Source organism: Leucoraja erinacea, unplaced genomic scaffold (assembly GCF_028641065.1).
Source record: "Leucoraja erinacea ecotype New England unplaced genomic scaffold, Leri_hhj_1 Leri_1527S, whole genome shotgun sequence".
In the NCBI taxonomy this organism is placed as follows: Eukaryota; Metazoa; Chordata; class Chondrichthyes; order Rajiformes; family Rajidae; genus Leucoraja; species Leucoraja erinaceus.
In genome coordinates this window covers 1,843-18,445 of record NW_026575811.1, presented here as the reverse complement: position 1 = coordinate 18,445, position 16,603 = coordinate 1,843, and positions in this window count along the sequence as shown.

Below are 16,603 nucleotides of genomic sequence, written 5' to 3'. Positions count from 1 at the left end.
AGTGAACCCACCGAGCCTCCGAGCCCCAGCAGTCGAGTCGCAGCAGCGAGTCACTGCCACTCCCCACGCTCCGAGGCCGACCAGCCCCACGATGGTGAGTAGTCCGCAGCTCCGCAGTCTCCCGAGCCCCCGGGTAATTCAGGTTGGAGGCCGCTCCATGGTGCTAGGCCCCAACGACAATGGAGACGCGACAGGGAAAAGGTCGGGTCTTCCGTACAGGGAAGAGATTTTAAACGGTTTCCCCCTTCCCCGCCCCCCACATATATACATTTAAAACCAGTATTTAAAAACCACCAACACTACATTTAACTAGACACAAAATTAAAAAGAAGACAGACAGGCTGTAGGGGCCGCTGCAACGGGTTAGTCGCGCTGCCAATACGATAATGAGGCAAATAGACAATAGGTGCAGGAGTAGGTCATTCAGCCCTTTGAGCCAGCACCGCCATTCACTGTGATCATGGCTGATCATCCACAATCAGTACCCCGTTCCTGCCTTCTCCCCATTTCCCTGACTCTGCTATCTTTAAGATGAAAGAAAATAATGAAAGAAATAATGAAAGAAAATTCCAACCATCTACAGAAATGATAAGAAAGCATTCTCACCTCCATGCACACCTGTAGCCCTAGGGCAGTCAGACACCTCCTCATTACTTCAAATATAGTTCCTAAACTTGACAATATAATTGGGCTGCTGTTGCATCTTATTTGTTTAATGGATGTGATTAGATTAGGAAATGTTTCCTTTCTGCAAGGAGGAGTTTCTTTAGCAACATGCCCTCTCTTGCCTTTATATAGATTTGTACTGCAAGGTATGACTGACAAATAATGGATTAGCTGTACAAAATAAGATCAATTGATTCAATTGTGGTCAAATCCGAGTGAACGCTGTCACCTTTTTGTAATGCAGCCGTCACCAATGTTGCAGAAGATAAAGGGCAATTATTATACACATTGTGCACAACATACTTTTTTGATCGCAAACCATGTTTAATTTGTTTCAGGCTATTCTTCACCAATCCTCACTATTTGAAGCCATTTCAGGTTTAAGTGATGAACATTGCTTATCTCTGCTGATAGACGCGTTTAGCTTGTTACAGAGTGTGAGACAGACAGGGGGTCCTACAATTGAGCCGTCCACAGTGTACAGATACATAATATTGGGTGTAATGTTTAATGCAAGTACATGGATAGGTGAGGTTCAGGTCGGGACCCTTCTTCAGTCTGATTATAGTTGGGGAAAGAAACTGGAAGGGAGGTGAGGGTGGGATAAAGCCTCACTTGCACCTCCTCCAACCTCATCTACTGTATCCGTTGTTCAAGATGCAGATTCTTGTACATTGGCAGGCGAGATCAAAGCAGACTGGGCGATCGTTTCACGGGACACCTTCGCTCAGCACGCCTGAACCAACCTGATCTCCCGGTTGCTGGACACTTTAATTCTCCTTCCCATTCCCACACTGACCTTTCTGTTCTCGGTCTCCTCCAGTGTCAGAGTGAGGCCAAATGCAAATCAGATGAACAGCATCTCAAGTCAAGCAAGTCAAGTCAAGGTTATTTGTCACATGCACATACAAGATGTGCAGTGAAATGAAAGTGGCAATGCCTGCGGATTGTGCAAAAAGCTACAGAACAGAATAGAACAGAATCAGTATTTACATAATAGAAAAAAAAAAAGCACTTTTAAAAAGACACAACACAACAGTAAATTAGTCCCTGGTGAGATCAGAGTTTACAGTCCTAATTGCCTGTGGGAAGAAACTCTGTCTCATCCTCTCTGTTTTCACAGCATGACAGCGGAGGCGCTTGCCTGACCATAGCAGCTGGAACAGTCCGTTGCTGGGGTGGTAGGGGTCCCCCATAATGTTGCTGGCTCTGGATCTGCACCTTCTGGTGTATAGTTCCTGCAGGGGGGCGAGTGTAGTTCCCATAGTGTGTTCTGCCGAACGCACTACTCTCTGCAGAGCCTTCTTGTCCTGGGCAGAGCTATTCCCAAAGCAGATTGTAATGTTGTCGGACAAGATGCTTTCTACAGCCCCCGAGTAGAATTTCCACAGCTGCCTGAGGTGGTAAAGGCGCTGCCTTGCCTTACTCACCAGAGCGGCAGCGTGTGATGTCCATGTCAGATCCTCTGTGATGTGGACTACCATGTATTTAAAGCAGCTCACCCTATCCACGGTAGCCCCATGTATCTCATGGCATATACGTCCTCGGATGTTGTGCCTTCTAAACTCCACAATCAGCTCCTTAGTTTTTATGACATTCAAGAGGAGGCTGTTGTCCTGACACCAGAGTGCCAGATCAGCCACCTCCTCCTGGTAGGTCTTCTCATTGTTATCGGAGATCAGGCCCACCACCACAGTGTCATCAGCAAACTTGATTATGTAGTTGGAGCTCATGTGTGTCACTATGGAGTCATGTGTGTACAGTCCAGGCATGTGCCGCCAGGGTAGGCAAGGTGGGCACTGCCTACCCTGACTAAAATTATGAAATGGCAATTATTAAATATAAATAGTAAAGGCATGGTAAAATTATGCCTATCTAAGAGATCGATCTCATAGGTAGGCATAATTCTCCGTGCCTTTCATCGCAGTACTTGTAACACGCAAAGGTCTGTGCAGCCCACGCGACGTTGACGGTGGTTCAAGCCGTCAATGACAAGCGGGGCTGAAATTCTGCCTTTGCGGTACTGTTTTTTCAAATATGGACCGTCATTATTTTAAGAATATCTTAGGAAACAAAGAGTGAAGAATGGAGTTTGTGTACCAATAATGTGGTAAGTACATTTCTTGGTGCTTTATGTTTTTAAATACTGTATTTCCCGGGGTGGGGGGAGAGCACCTTTCACAGCATTTGGGAAGTCTGGCCCGGGGTAAAGTTGCGGGGAGGCAGCAGCGTTGTGATGGAGGGGGTCGGGGATCAGACACTCCGGGCACGGAGCCACCGCAATGTGGCCGGGAAGTGAATTAGCTCGGGTGTCTGCGAGCGGCCGCCGGGACCAAACAGCCCCTTCTGCCGGTCCCCACTCACCTCTGGCAGTGCTCTCCATCTGAAAACCTCTCTCCTGCTGCACACCGGCTCACTCGTGTCAGTCGCTTCCCGCAAATCCTTAAATTCCAACTGCGCAATTGAGGTTACTCGACTGTAGGAATTTAAGGATTTGCGGGTAGCTGCCGACATGAGCGAAGCCGGCGAGTGGCAGGTGAGAGATGTTCAGTCGGAGAGCACTGCCAGAGATGAGCAGGCCAGCAGGAGTCGCTGAAGTGGCGGCCAGTTCTGCTGTCCGGTCCCGACGGCCGGTCGCAGCCACCCGAGCTGCTTCCTTCCACGGAAGTGGCGGCCAGTTCTGCTGTCCGTGCCCAGAGCGCTGCGGCAGCGGTGAGTGAGTGAGTTACTGACATGATCTCCGACCCTCTCCTTCTCAACACTCTTGCCCTCCCCGCAAAGTTAACCCCTGAACTCTCCCTCCAATTGGTCCCTTGAACAAGTATTGCCATTCAATAAGATGACAACTGATTCAACTTGTTGCGGTGTGCTCCCATTTTTCCCACCATCTCTCCACCTGCCTTCATCCTCTATCCCCCACCCATTCAGTAATTAAAAAATGAAGGCGATTTGGAAACCTTGGGCAAATTGCAGAGTTTTTTTTATTTTTAGAGAGAATAATCTGAGCATGCGCGGTTTAAGATTTTTTTTAAAAAGCCGACTGACTGCCTACCCTGAGTAATTACTCATGGCACGTGCTTGGTACAGGGAGTACAGTAGGGGGCCGAGGACCAAACCCTGGGGGGATCCTGTGTTCAGGGTGAGAGTGCTCGATGTATGTCTTCCCATCTTGACTAACTGGGTCTGGCGGTGAGTAAGTCCAGGACAGAGGCACACAGGGGAAAGTTAAACCCCAGTTCCAGCAGCTTCTCAGCAAGTCTAGTGGGGACTATCGGATTGAAGGCTGAACTGAAGTCAATGAACAGCATCCTTACATAGCCCCCCTTCTGGCTGTCAAGGTGAGAGAGAGTGGTGTGCAGAACCTGGGAGACCGTATCTGTTCGGACAGTATGCGAACTGTAGCGGGTCCATTGTTAGGTATGTGATAATTAGCATATGTAATTAGTAGATGCGATATCTTGTGATGTCTTGTGCAAGTACGCATGTGCAAAGGAGACTCAAGGTGGCGTCCTGGAATAAAGAAGCTTGTTAGACTACTTCCGTGTCCGAGCCTTATTTAAGTCTGTCCGAAGCATCCAAATACACAATTGGCAACGAGGATAAAAGAACTAAGAAGATAAGAACAAGGACAGCCAAGAAAAAATAAATAGAGGTTGTATTTTGGAAAAAAAATGGAACAGCACCAAGCAAAAGATTTGGCGCAGAATAGTTTTGGATTGGCGCCAAATAGAAAAAAAAGGTTGGAACTGGCAGGGAAGACAAACAGGGCAGTAAGGGTCACCGAGCACGGTGTCAACTTACCTGGAATGTATCCAGGGCTGTGCAGCCCACAGCCAGACCCAAGCAGCAGCCACAGACGTCGGGTGAGGGTCTCGTACCATATAGGCCACAGACAGGTCCAGAGAAGCATTGACAGAGGGCCTCGTACCGTGTAGGCCACAGACAGGTCCAGAGAAACACTGACAGAAGCTGAGTCTTCAGCCCGGTCGGGAGCAGAGTCAGCCCGACCGTGAGGCTGAATGGCCTGTTCCTGTGTAGTAACTTCCATACAATTCACCCTTGTCTATGCAACCATTACATTACTGATGGGTTGCTCTATCACCCCTGTTTTTAACAGGAAATCCATAGACTGAGAACAAAGGACTTTTCACAGCAGGAAAACAGGTAACCTTTGATGAAAGGGGTCAGATGCAAATTGAGAGAGAAGGAAACAAGATACTTTGTGGAATGGAGAGTGGGGGGGGGGGGGTGATGATGAGGGAACAAACAGATAGAAGGGCAGTTTGAGGGATGTGCACCAAATTCAAATCAGCCATCATTACATTTCTAAAAGAAGCTGCATATTAATTCACCACCATTCGTGCAATCCTGTTTGTAACAGGAAATAAACAAACTGAAAATAAAGTACTTTTCATATCAGGCACTGGTAACATTTTGTGAAAGGTCTCAAGATGCAAATTAGGTCACAGATGAAAACAAGAAACAATGGGAGTTAGTGGAGTGGGGAGAGAGGGAGACAAAGAGAGTTGTCAAGGTAGTTTGAATTTGTGGACATTGCAGTTCCAATGGAACATTCCATTGGTCAATTCTTCCCCGAGCTGTTATGTTTATAATGGCAGCTCAATGAGAACAAGGCATGAAAGCAAAGAATGAAAGAATGGGTCGACTGGGCTTGCATACGCTGGAATTTAGAAGGATGAGAGGGTATCTTATAGAAACATATAAAATTCTTAACGGTTTGGACAGGCAAGATGCAAGAAAAATGTTCCCGACGTTGGGAGAGTCCAGAACCAGGGGTCACAGTTTAAGAATAAGGGGTAGACCATTGAGGACTAAGATGAGGAAAACCCTTTTCACCCAGAGAGTTGTGAATCTGTGAATCTGTGGAATTCTCTGCCACCAAAGGCAGTGGAGGCCAATTCACTGGATGTTTTCAAGAGAGTTAGATTTAGTTCTTCGGGTTAAAGGAATGAAGTGATATGGTGAAAAAGCAGGAACGTGGTACTGATTTTAGATGATCATATTGAATGGTAGTGCTGGCTCGAAGGACCGAATGACCTACTCCTGCACCTATTTGTCTATGTTAAATCTTCCAATGGCAAACTGAGCAAAAGATGGAAATGTGGAACGAGAGAGGGATTGGCCAAAGGGGAGTGAAGGGAGAAGGGGGCATGAAAGCGACAACAGCTGGAGAGACACCGTGTGGGAGAGACAAACTAGTCAATAGAAGGGCAGAAGAAGGAAGTGTTTAAGTTGTAGAGAGAGGGTGTTAGTGGGCAGTGAAAGGTGAGAGAAATGGAAACAGTTTATTCATGACAGATTGAAGTCACAGGCAGAATTCGTCATATTTCACAATCCATGGTGTTAGGCCGCGAGGGTGGCGACATGGAAAGTGGAGGAGGCGTCCGAAAGTGGTCACCCCCTTGTGTGCAAGTTTTCAAAGGCATGCTGGGAAACTAAATGTGGGGACTGCAATAGAATCTCAGTGTACTGGATTAGATGAAGAGGGGTGGGAGGGGCTGGTGTCATTTTTAAGCAGGGACTTGGTATGGTTGGTTGGATTGGTGTTGGATCTGTGGTGGCCACTTCAAATATAATCATCCATTCCAATTACTGAAGATTGCTCGTGGTGTTCTATGGATGTGTCCAGTTGATGTTCTTCAACATCCTCTGTCTGTTATAGATCCCTCTGTCCAATGATGCTTCTTAGTATTGTTTTGTTTGTTTTAGGAAGCTCACTGACTGAGAACAATGGCTCTCCATGTCTCAGGCAGAGACAACAACTGATGAAAAGTTACAGGAACATTCAGCAACGGATAGAAGCAAGGCTGAGGTGAGAGAGGGAGCTCGGACTGGGAGAGTCATAGTGTGGAAACAGGCCCTTTGGTCCAACTTGCCAACACCGACCAACGTGCATCATCTACACGTCCCATATGCCAGCATTTGGCCCTAATCCCTCTGAACCTATCCTATCCATGTACTTTAGACAATAGACAATAGACAAAAGACAATAGTTGTAGGAGTAGGCCATTCGGCCCTTCAAGCCAGCACCGCCATTCAACATGATCATTGCTGATCATCCACAATCAGTGCTCCGTTCCTGCCTTCTCCCCATATCCCCTGACTCCGCAATGTTTAAGACCCCTATCTAGCTCTCACTTGAAAGTATCCAGGGAATCAGCCTCCAACACCCTCTGGCAGAGAATTCCACAGACTCAATCAATCAATCAGTTTTATTCGTCACATTGCACATAAAGTGCAAGTGAAATGAATTTGCCAGCAGCAGTACAATGAAAAACACACAAAAACGCAACAACAAAAATTTAACACAAACATCCACCACAGCATTCATCACTATGGTGGATTGCACAAAATTTGGCCAGTTCTCCTCCATTTCCCCCGTGGTCAGGACCTCAGCCCTCTGCAGCCACCGCTGCGGGCATCCAGATGAGTAGACAAGATAAAGTCCAGGTAAGTCTGGAATCGGTGCCTCCCTACCGGAGACCGCGGCTTCAAGATGGCGTAGGCCGCAGGCCAGCGGTCGAAGATTTAAAGTTCCCGTCGCACCGCAGCCAGAAGCACCGCAGGGCCAGTGGTCGAAGCTCCCCTCCAGGGCACCACGGCGTGGGACCCCGCTCCTGATGGTAACTCCCCGCTGCGCCCGCGGTAGAAGTTGGCCACGGGCCGGCGGTCGGAGTTTTTCTCCTCCCGGGTCCCCAACGAGGGATACCAGGCCCAGGACGCCGCGCCGGCTGGAGCTCTGCAGACCCCGGCTTCAGGCTGCCGCGGGCCAGTGAACGGAGCGATCCCCTCCGGCGAGCCCCAACGAGAGCTTGACTGCTTCACGACGAGAGTCCATGCTGCGCCCGCAGCTGATGCCCCGGGAAAGGCCGCACCGACCAAAACTATATGCAATATTCCAGATGTGGTCTCATCAGAGCCCTATACAACTGCAGAAGAACCTCTTTACTCCAATACTGAAATCGTCTTGTTATGAAGGCCAATATTCCGTTAGCTTTCTTCACTGCCTGCTGTACCTGTAAGCCAACTTTCAGTGACCGGTGTACAAGGACGCCCAGGTCTCGCTGCACCTCCCCCTTACCTAACCTAACCCCATTGAGATAATAATCTGCCCCCTTGTTTTTGCCGCCAAAGTGGATAACCTCACAATTATCTATATTATACTGCATCTGCCACGCATCTGCCCACTCACTCAACCTGTCTAGGTCACTCTCAACCTAACATCCTTTTCACAGTTCGCACTGCCACCCAGCTTTGTGTCATCCGCAAACTTGCAAGTGTTGCTCCTAATTCCCTCTTTCAAATCATTAATATATATGGTAAACAGTTGCAGCCCCAACACCGAGGCTTGCGGCACTCCACTCGCCACTGCCTGCCATTCTGAAAAGGACCCGTTCACTCCTACTCTTTGCTTCCGGTCTGCCAACCAATTTTCTATCCATGTCAACACCCTGTCCCCAATACCATGAGCTCTAATTTTAGTCACCAGTCTCCTGTGCAGGACCTTATCAAAGGCTTTCTGAAAGTCTAGATACACTACATCCACTGGCACCCCTTCATCCATTTTACTTGTCACATCCTCAAAAAATTCCAGAAGATTAGTCAAGCATGATTTCCCTTTCATAAATCCATGTTGACTTGGACTAATCATTTTACTGCTATCCAAATGCCCCATTATTACCTCTTTAATAATTGACTCCAGCATCTTTCCCACCACCGAAGTCAGGCTAACTGGTCTGTAATTCTCTGTTTTCTCTCTAGCTCCTTTCTTGAAAAGTGGGATAACATTAGCTATCCTCCAATCCACAGGGACTGATCCTGAATCTATTGAACATTGGAAAATGATCACCAATGTGTCCACTATTACTCTCTATCTTACCACAGGTAATAATGATGCTTTAATCAAAGTTGATTCTGATCCATGAGAAGGAAATGTATTTATCTCTTACTTGCCTCTCACACACACAAACACACAGTCATAAATTGGATAGGCATATGGATGAGAAGGGAATGGAGGGTTATGGTATGAGTGCAGGCAGGTGGGACTAAGGGGAAAAAAAATTTGTTCGGCACGGACTTGGAGGGCCGAGATGGCCTGTTTCCGTGCTGTAATTGTTATTTGGTTATATAAATATATAAACGGATGTCCTCCAGATGGATTGAACGGCTCCGTGTGTCAAGCCCTATGACCCAGTGACCTTACGTGCAACCCCCCTATTGCTTTAACACACACTGCACAAAATTAAATTGAACTTATATATATATATATATATATATATATATATATATACACACACACACACACACACATATATATTTATGCGTGTGTGTGTGTCTGTGTGTGTGTGTGTGTGTGTGTGTGTGTGTGTGGGTATGTATATATATATATATAAGTTCAATTTAATTTTGTGCAGTGTATGTTAAAGCAATAGGGGGGTTGCACGTAAGGTCACTGGGTCATAGGGCTTGACGCACGGAGCCACTCAATCCATCTGGAGGACATCCGTCACTTCCGGTATATGTTATTAATGCAAGAAACGCGTACTTTCCTACCTGTTAAAAACCGCCAAAATGTTGAAGTTTTACGCTGAAAAAATTTGTGGAAGTCGTGGTAAGTGTGAGAGACATGTACCCAACTTTAGAATTCCAAAAGTGAAGCGAAATGAAGTGAAAGAGAAGCAGAGCTGAAGGGACAACAGCAACTAAAGTGCTTGGTAAACATTGGCTGTGCAGATATTGTAATTGAAAATAATGGGAATTATCGCGTTTGCTCACTGCATTTCATCAACAGTAAGGCATTATTTGTGTTTTTTCTTCATTCCTTTGGTATCTAAAAAGTCTCAGAAGTGATCAATCTGGCTGTAAATTCTGGCTGGAACTCTCTGCCACAGAGGGTAGTTGAGGCCAGTTCATTGGCTATATTTAAGAGGGAGTTAGATGTGGCCCTTGTGGCCAAGGGGATCAGAGGGTATGGAGAAAAGGCAGGTACGGGATACTGAGTTGGATGATCAGCCATGATCATATTAAATGGCGGTGCAGGCTCGAAGGGCCGAATGGCCTACTCCTGCACCTAATTTCTATGTTTCTATGTCTAAATCTTTCTTCAGATGCGTTTTCATTTGGTATCTAAAAACCCACTTGAGAACCATGGGCGATTTAAAAAATTTACAGCCAGATTTATCACTTCTGAAACTTTTTAGATGGCAAAGAAATGGCAAAGAACTTTTTAGATGGCAAAGAAATCAAGAAAAACACAAATAATCAAAAACACAAATAATGCCAAATAAACACAAACAAGTGAGACCAAGCGGAGGTTGGGCGATCGTTTCGCCGAACACCTCCGCTCGGTTCGCAATAACCAAGCTGACCTCCCGGTGGCTCAGCACTTCAACTCCCCCTCCCACTCCGTCTCCGACCTCTCTGTCCTGGGTCTCCTCCATGGCCACAGCGAGCAGCACCGGAAATTGGAGGAACAGCACATCATATTCCGTTTGGGGAGTCTGCATCCTGGGGGCATGAACATCGAATTCTCCCAATTTTGTTAGTCCTTGCTGTCTCCTCCCCTTCCTCAGTCCCCCTGCTGTCTCCTCCCATCCCCCAGCCTTCGGGTTCCTCCTCCTTTTTCCTTTCTTGTCCCCGCCCCCGATCAGTCTGAAGAAGGGTTTCGGCCCGAAACGTTGCCTATTTCCTTCGCTCCATAGATGCTGCTGCACCCGCTGAGTTTCTCCAGCTGTTTTGTGTACCTTCGATTCTCCAGCATCTGCAGTTCCTTCTTAAACACAAATAATGCCTTATAGGCTTATAGGCCAAGCATCAAATATGTGTCTAGAAATCAGTTTTTGTGACCCAAGTCACCAAACTACATGAAACTTTCCACAGATTTAGGTGAAATATAATTGAGAAGGAAGTCATAACTCGTCATTGCGGAAAGTTGCACATTAATTAATTACACTAATTAGAAAATGAGATGGGGAAAGTAAGCGCCATCTAGTGGCCAATGCCCATATTACATGATGGGCAGCCTATTTCCGTGTTGCAGTCCATTTAAACTATATATCATTATATACCTATATATATTCCAGATAGTAATATAGGTATAATAATATTATATTTAGGCATAATAATATCTATATTACTAAAAGTCTGATCTTGACCGCTTTTGGCCTACTGTGCTGCGATTTCCAAGAGAACGCCGCCACCTACGGCCGTCATTTTTAGCCACCGCGCTCAGAGCCCACGTCTGCCATCTTGGACCAGAGTATTTTTCCCATCGTTGAAAAATCAGAGAGAAATGAATGTTTTTTAAAAAATTACCATTCTCTCTGCTGCCCCTGCTGGAGGGGGAGGGACTATAAAACCAGGAAGATGGTATGCCTCAATCAGTCTCTACAAGATGGAGTCTGAGCTCTGAATGACTGAACAAATGTTTACACAGCTGTGAGTAAGTACCCTTAATTTGGTTTGAAAATGAAAATATGGTTACGGTTAGTTTGAAGTAAAAAAGCACTGCCTGCAAATGGTTGTTTGGGGGGTTTGGGTTGAAGTAAAAAGGCTCCCTCTCTCTCCCCTCCTCTCTCTCCCAACCTCTCTCTTTCCCTATCTCTCTCTCTTTCTCTCTCACCCCCATCTCTCTCCCTTTCTCTCTCCCTCTTAACAATCTCAACCCTCTCTCTCTCCCCCCTCTCTCCTCCCCCCCTCTCCTCCCCCCCCCTCCTCCCCAAACCCCTCTCCTCTCCCCTCTTTTTCTCCCCCCTCCTCCCCTCCATCCCCTCCCCCACCGTCCCTCCCCTAAACTCCCCTCCCCCTTCCCTCCCCGCTCCCCACCTCTCCCCCTCCCCTCTCAGCACATCCTCCTCTCTCTCCCTCCCTCTCTAACCTCCCCCTCTCTCCTCCATCCCCTCCCCCACCCCTCCCTCCCTCCCCTAAACCCCTCCCCTCCACACCCCCTACCCTCCACTCTCCATCCCCTCCCTGCTCCCCACCTCACCCCCCTCTCAGCACCCCACACACCTCTCTCCCCCTCACTCTCACACCCTCTCTCTCTCCTCCCCTTCTCCCCCCCTTTCCCCCTCACCCACCCTCCCTGTTCTCCTCCTCTCCACCCCTCTCCCTCTTGCCCCTCTCTCTGTGCCTCTGTCTCTGCCCCTTTCTCTCTCTGCCCTCACTCTCTATACCCCCCCCCCCCTCTCTAGATGCGATGCAAGTTGGGGGCTATGCGTCAGTAGATAGCGTGGTTATGGGGTAAAAGGAGGTACATAATATAACTAGATCAAGTGCAGACCCTTTGGGTCTGTTCCCCCAACGTGCGGTTGTGGGGGGGTGGGGAGGAGAGGAAGAGGGGGAGGAGAGGAAGGGAGGAGGAAGAGAGACGGGAGAAGGAGAGAGGCGAGGGGGGGAGGAGGAGAGGAAGGGAGAGGAGAGGAGAGGGAGAAGAGGGAAGGAGAAGGGAGAGAGAAGGAGAAAGGAGAGAAGGAGAGGAGAGAGAGAGAGAAGGAGAAGGGAGATAGAGAGAGAGAAGGAGAGAGAGAAGGAAATGGAGAGAGAGAGAGAGGGGAGAGAGAGAGGGAGAAGGGAGAGAGAGAGGAGGAGAGGGGGGAGGGAGAGAGGGGAGAGGGGGGGGGAGAGGGAGGAGGAGGAGAGGGGGGAGAGAGAGGGGAGGGGGGGGGAGAGGAGAGAGAGAGAGGGGTGGAGGGGGGAAGGGAGAGAAGGGGAAGGAGAAAGGAGAGGAGAGGGGAGGGGAGAGGGAAGGGGAGAGAGAGACAGGTGGAGGTAGAGAGAGAGAGAATGGGGCGATGAGAGGAGAGGGAGAGAGGAGGGGAGAGAGAGGAGAGAGGGGGGAGAGAGAGGAGAGAGGGAGGAGAAGGAGGAGAGGAGAGGAGGGGAGAGAGGGGAGAAGGAGGAGAGAGAGGGGGGAGGAGAGGGGGAGAGGAGAGGGAGGAGAGGAGAGGAGAGAGGGGGAGGAGGCGGGAGAGAGGAGAGAGAGAGGAGAGAGGAGGGGAGAGAGGAGGGGGAGAGAGAGAAGGGGAGAGGGAGAGAGAGAAGGAGAAAAAAGAGGGCGAGGAGGAGAGAGGGAGAGAAGAGGAGAGGAGGAGAATAGAGGAGAGGAGGAAGAGGGGAGGAGAGGAGAGAAGAGGAGAGGAGAGAAGAGGAGGAGAGGAGAGAAGAGGGGAGGAGAGGAGAGGAGGGAGGAGAGAGAGGGAGAGGAAGAGGGCGAAAGGTGAGAGAGGAGGGGGGAGAGAAAGGGAGGGAGGAGAGGGAGGCTGAGGAGAGGGGAGAGAATTGAGAGGAGGAGAGAGGGAGAGAGGGAGAGAGAGAAAGAGAGGGGAGAGAGAAGAGGAGGCAGAGGAGAGGGAGAGAGAGGGAGAGGGGGAGAGAGGGAGGAAGAGAGGAGAGGGGGGAGGGAGGGGAGGAGCTGGAGAGAGGAGAGAGAGGGAGGAGAGGGGAGGAGGGGGGAGAGGGTAGGGAAGGGGAGAGGGGGAGGAGAGGAAGGAGAGAGAGGGGGAGGAGAAGAGGGGAGGCGAGAGGGGAGAGGAGGGGAGGAGTAAGGAGAGGGGGAGAGGAGAGGAGAGGGGAGGAAAGAGGGAGGGGGGGGAGAGGAGAGAGAGGAGAGGGTAGAGGGGAGGGAGAGAAGAGCGGGGGGAAGGGGAGGGGAGGAGAAGAGAGAGAGGGGGGGAGGAGAGGGGAGGAGGGGGAAGGGGAGAGGAGAGAGAGGGGGAGGAGAGAGAGGAGAGGAGAGGAGAAGAGGGGAGAGGGGGGGGAGGAGGAGAGGAGAGGGAGGGGAGGAGAGGAGAGAAGGAGGGGGAGGGGAGAGAGGGGAGGAGAGGAGGAGGAGGAGAGGAGGAGAGGAAGAGAGAGGAAGAGGGAGAGAGGGAGGAGGGGAGGGGAGGGAGAGGAGGGGAGAGGAGAGAGAGGAGGAGGGAGAGGGGAGAGGGAGAGAGAGAGTGGAGGGGAGAGAGAAAGGGAGAGAGATAGTGGAGGGGAGAGGAGAGAGAGGGGGGGAGAGAGGGGGAGAGGAGAGGGGGGGAGGAGAGGGAGAAAGGGAGAAAGAGGGAGAGGAAGGGAGGAGGAGGAGAGAGGGGAGGGGGAGAGGGAGGAGAGAGAGGAGGAGAAGGAGGAAGAGGAGGGAGAAGGGGAGGGGAAGAGAGGAGGAGGAGGGAGAGAGGAGGAGAGAGAGGGAGTGGGAGAGAGAGAGAGAGAGCGAGAGAGAGGGAGAGAGAGAGAGAGGGAGAGAGAGAGAGGAGGAAGGAGAAGAGAGAGAGGAGGAGGGAGGAGGGGGAAGAAAAGGGAGAGGAGAGGGAGAGGAGAGGGGAAGGAGAGAGGGAAGAGGAGAGAGGGAGGGAGAGAGGAGGGGAGGAGAGAGGAAGGGGGGGGAGAGGAGAGGAGAGGAGAGGGGGAGAGGATAGGGGAGGACATGTGAGGAGAGGAGGGGGGAGAGAGAGAGAGACAGATGATAGGAGAGGGAGAGGGAAAGATAGCGGAGAGGGAGAGGGTGTGAGAGAGAGAGATACAGATTGAGAGGAGATGGAGAGGGAAATGATAGAGAGGAGAGGGGAGAGAGGGGAGGGGAGGAGAGGGAGGAGAAGGGAGGAGAGGAGAGAGGAGGAGGAGGAGAGGAGGGAGGAAGAGAGAGAGAGGGAGAGAAGGAGGGAGAGGAGAGAGAGGAGAGGAGAGGAGAGAGAGGAGAGGAGAGGAGAGAGAGAGGAGAGGGGAGGAGGAGAGAGGAGAGGGAGAGAGGAGAGAGGAGAGAGAGAGGAGAGAGGGGAGGAGGAGGAGAGAGATAATGAGAGAGAGAAGACAGGACACACACACACACACAGAGAGAGAGATGAGAGGGAGAGAGAGGAGCGAGAGAGAGAGAGAGAGAGAGAGAGAAGAGAGAGACAGAGGAGAGAGAGAGAGGAGAGGAGGGTGAAGGGGGAGAGAGAGGGGAGGAGGAGAGAGAGAAGAGGGAGGGGGAGGGAGGAGAGGAGGGAGGAGAGAGAGGGAGGAGAGAGGAGAGGGAGGAGGAGGAGGAGAGAGAGAGGAGAGAGAGGAGAGGAGAGGGGAGGAGAGAGAGGAGAGGAGAGGGAGGAGAGAGGGGAAAGAGGAGAGGGAGGAGGGAGGGGGAGAGGGGAGGAGGAGAGGGAGGGAGGAGAGGAGGGGAGAGGGGGAGGAAGGGGAGAGGGAGAGGAGAGGGAGGGGAGGAGAGAGAGAGAAGGGAGGAGAGGAAGAGGAGAGGGAGAGGAGAGGAGAGAGGAGGAAGAGGGGGAGAAGAGGAGAGGGAAGAGGGAGAGAGAGGAGAAGAGGAGGAGAGAGAGGAGAGGGGGAAGAGAGGGGAGAGGAGAGGAGAGGAGAGGGGAGGGAGAGAGGGGGGGAGGGAGAGGAGAGAGGGGGAGAAGAGGAGAGAGGAGGAGGAGAGGAGAGAGGGGGGAGGAGAGGGGGGGAGAGAGAGAGAGAGAGAGAGAGAGAGAGAGGAGAGAGAGAGGGGAAGAGAGAGAGAGGAGAGGGGGAGAGAGGGAGAGAGAGAGAGAGAGAGAGGCAGAGAGAGGGAGAGAGGGAGGGAGAGGGGGAGAGGAGGGAGAGAGAGAGGGGAGGAGAGGGAGAGAGAGAGGAGGAGAGAGGGGGGGAGAAGAGTGGGAGAGAGAGAGGAAGAGAGGGAGGGAGAGGAGGAAGGGAGAGAGGGAGAGGAAAGGGGAAGAGGGGAGAGGAGGGGAAGAGGGAGAGAGAGAAAGAGGAGAAAAGAGGAGAAAAGAGGAGAGGGAAGAGAAGGAGAGGGAGAAAGGAGAGAGGAGGAGAGGGGTTTGAGGAGAAGGGAGGGGGGGAGAGGAGAGGAGAGGGAGGAGAGGGGGAGAGAGGAGAGAGAGGGAGGAGGAGAAGAGGGGAGAGGGAGAGAGAGAGTGACAGAGGAGAGAGGAAGAGAGAGAGAAGAAGAGAGAGAGAGAGGAGAGGGGAGTGGAGGGAGAGAGAAGGGGGAGAGGAGAAAGGGAGGAAGAGGGGGAGGGGGGAGGGAGAGAGAAGAGAGGAGAGGAGGAGGAGAGGGGAGAGAGGGAGAGGGAGAGAGGAGGAGGGAGAGGAGGGAGGAGAGAGGAGAGAGGAGAAGGAGGGGGAGAGAGAGGGAAGAGAGAGGAGAGGAGGAGAGGAGAGGAGAAGGAGCGAGATCAGGAGGAGGGGAGCAGCGGAGGAGCGATGGAGCGAGAGAGAGGAGGAGGAGGAGGGGAGGAGGAAGAGTGAAGAGGAGAGAGAGAGGGGGAAAGAGAGAGGAGAGGGAGAGGGAGAGGAGGAGGGGGAGGAGGAGGGAGAGAGGGGGAAGAGAGGAGAGAAGAGGGAGAGGAGGGGGAGGGGCAGGGAGGAGGGAGTTTGATAAGAAGAAGTGAGAGAGAGAGGGAGAGGAGATGAGAGAGGGAGGGGTTGGGGTCTCACAGGAGGGGGGGAAGGGAGAGGGGGGGAGGAGGAGAGGGAGAGAGGAGGAAGGGAGGAGAGGAGCAGGGTAGAGGGAGGAGGAGAAGAGGGAGCAGGGAGAGAAAGTCTCTGGGAGAGGGAGAAACAAAAATGAGAGGAGGGGAATTAGAAGGAGGAGAGAAGGGGAGAGGGAGAGAGGGAGAAAGAGGAGGGAGGGGAAGGAGAGGAGAAGAGGGCGGAGGAGAGAGGGGGGAGAGGGAAAGAGAGGGGGAGAAGGGAAAAGGGGAGGAGAGAGAATCAGGAAGAGGAGAGAAGAGGAGAGAGGGGAGAGGAGGTGGAGGGAGAGGGAGGGGGGGAGAGAGAGGGGAGGGGAGGGGAGGAGAGGGGAGAGGGGAGAGGGGAGCGGAATCCGGAAGAGACCAGACCATAGATAGAGTGGGCAACACAGTACGGCATCACTGGAGTCCAGACCCGACCGCCGTGAAAACCTCCCCTAGACGAGGGAAAAACACAATACAATGGCAAGCGGAAATGCTGA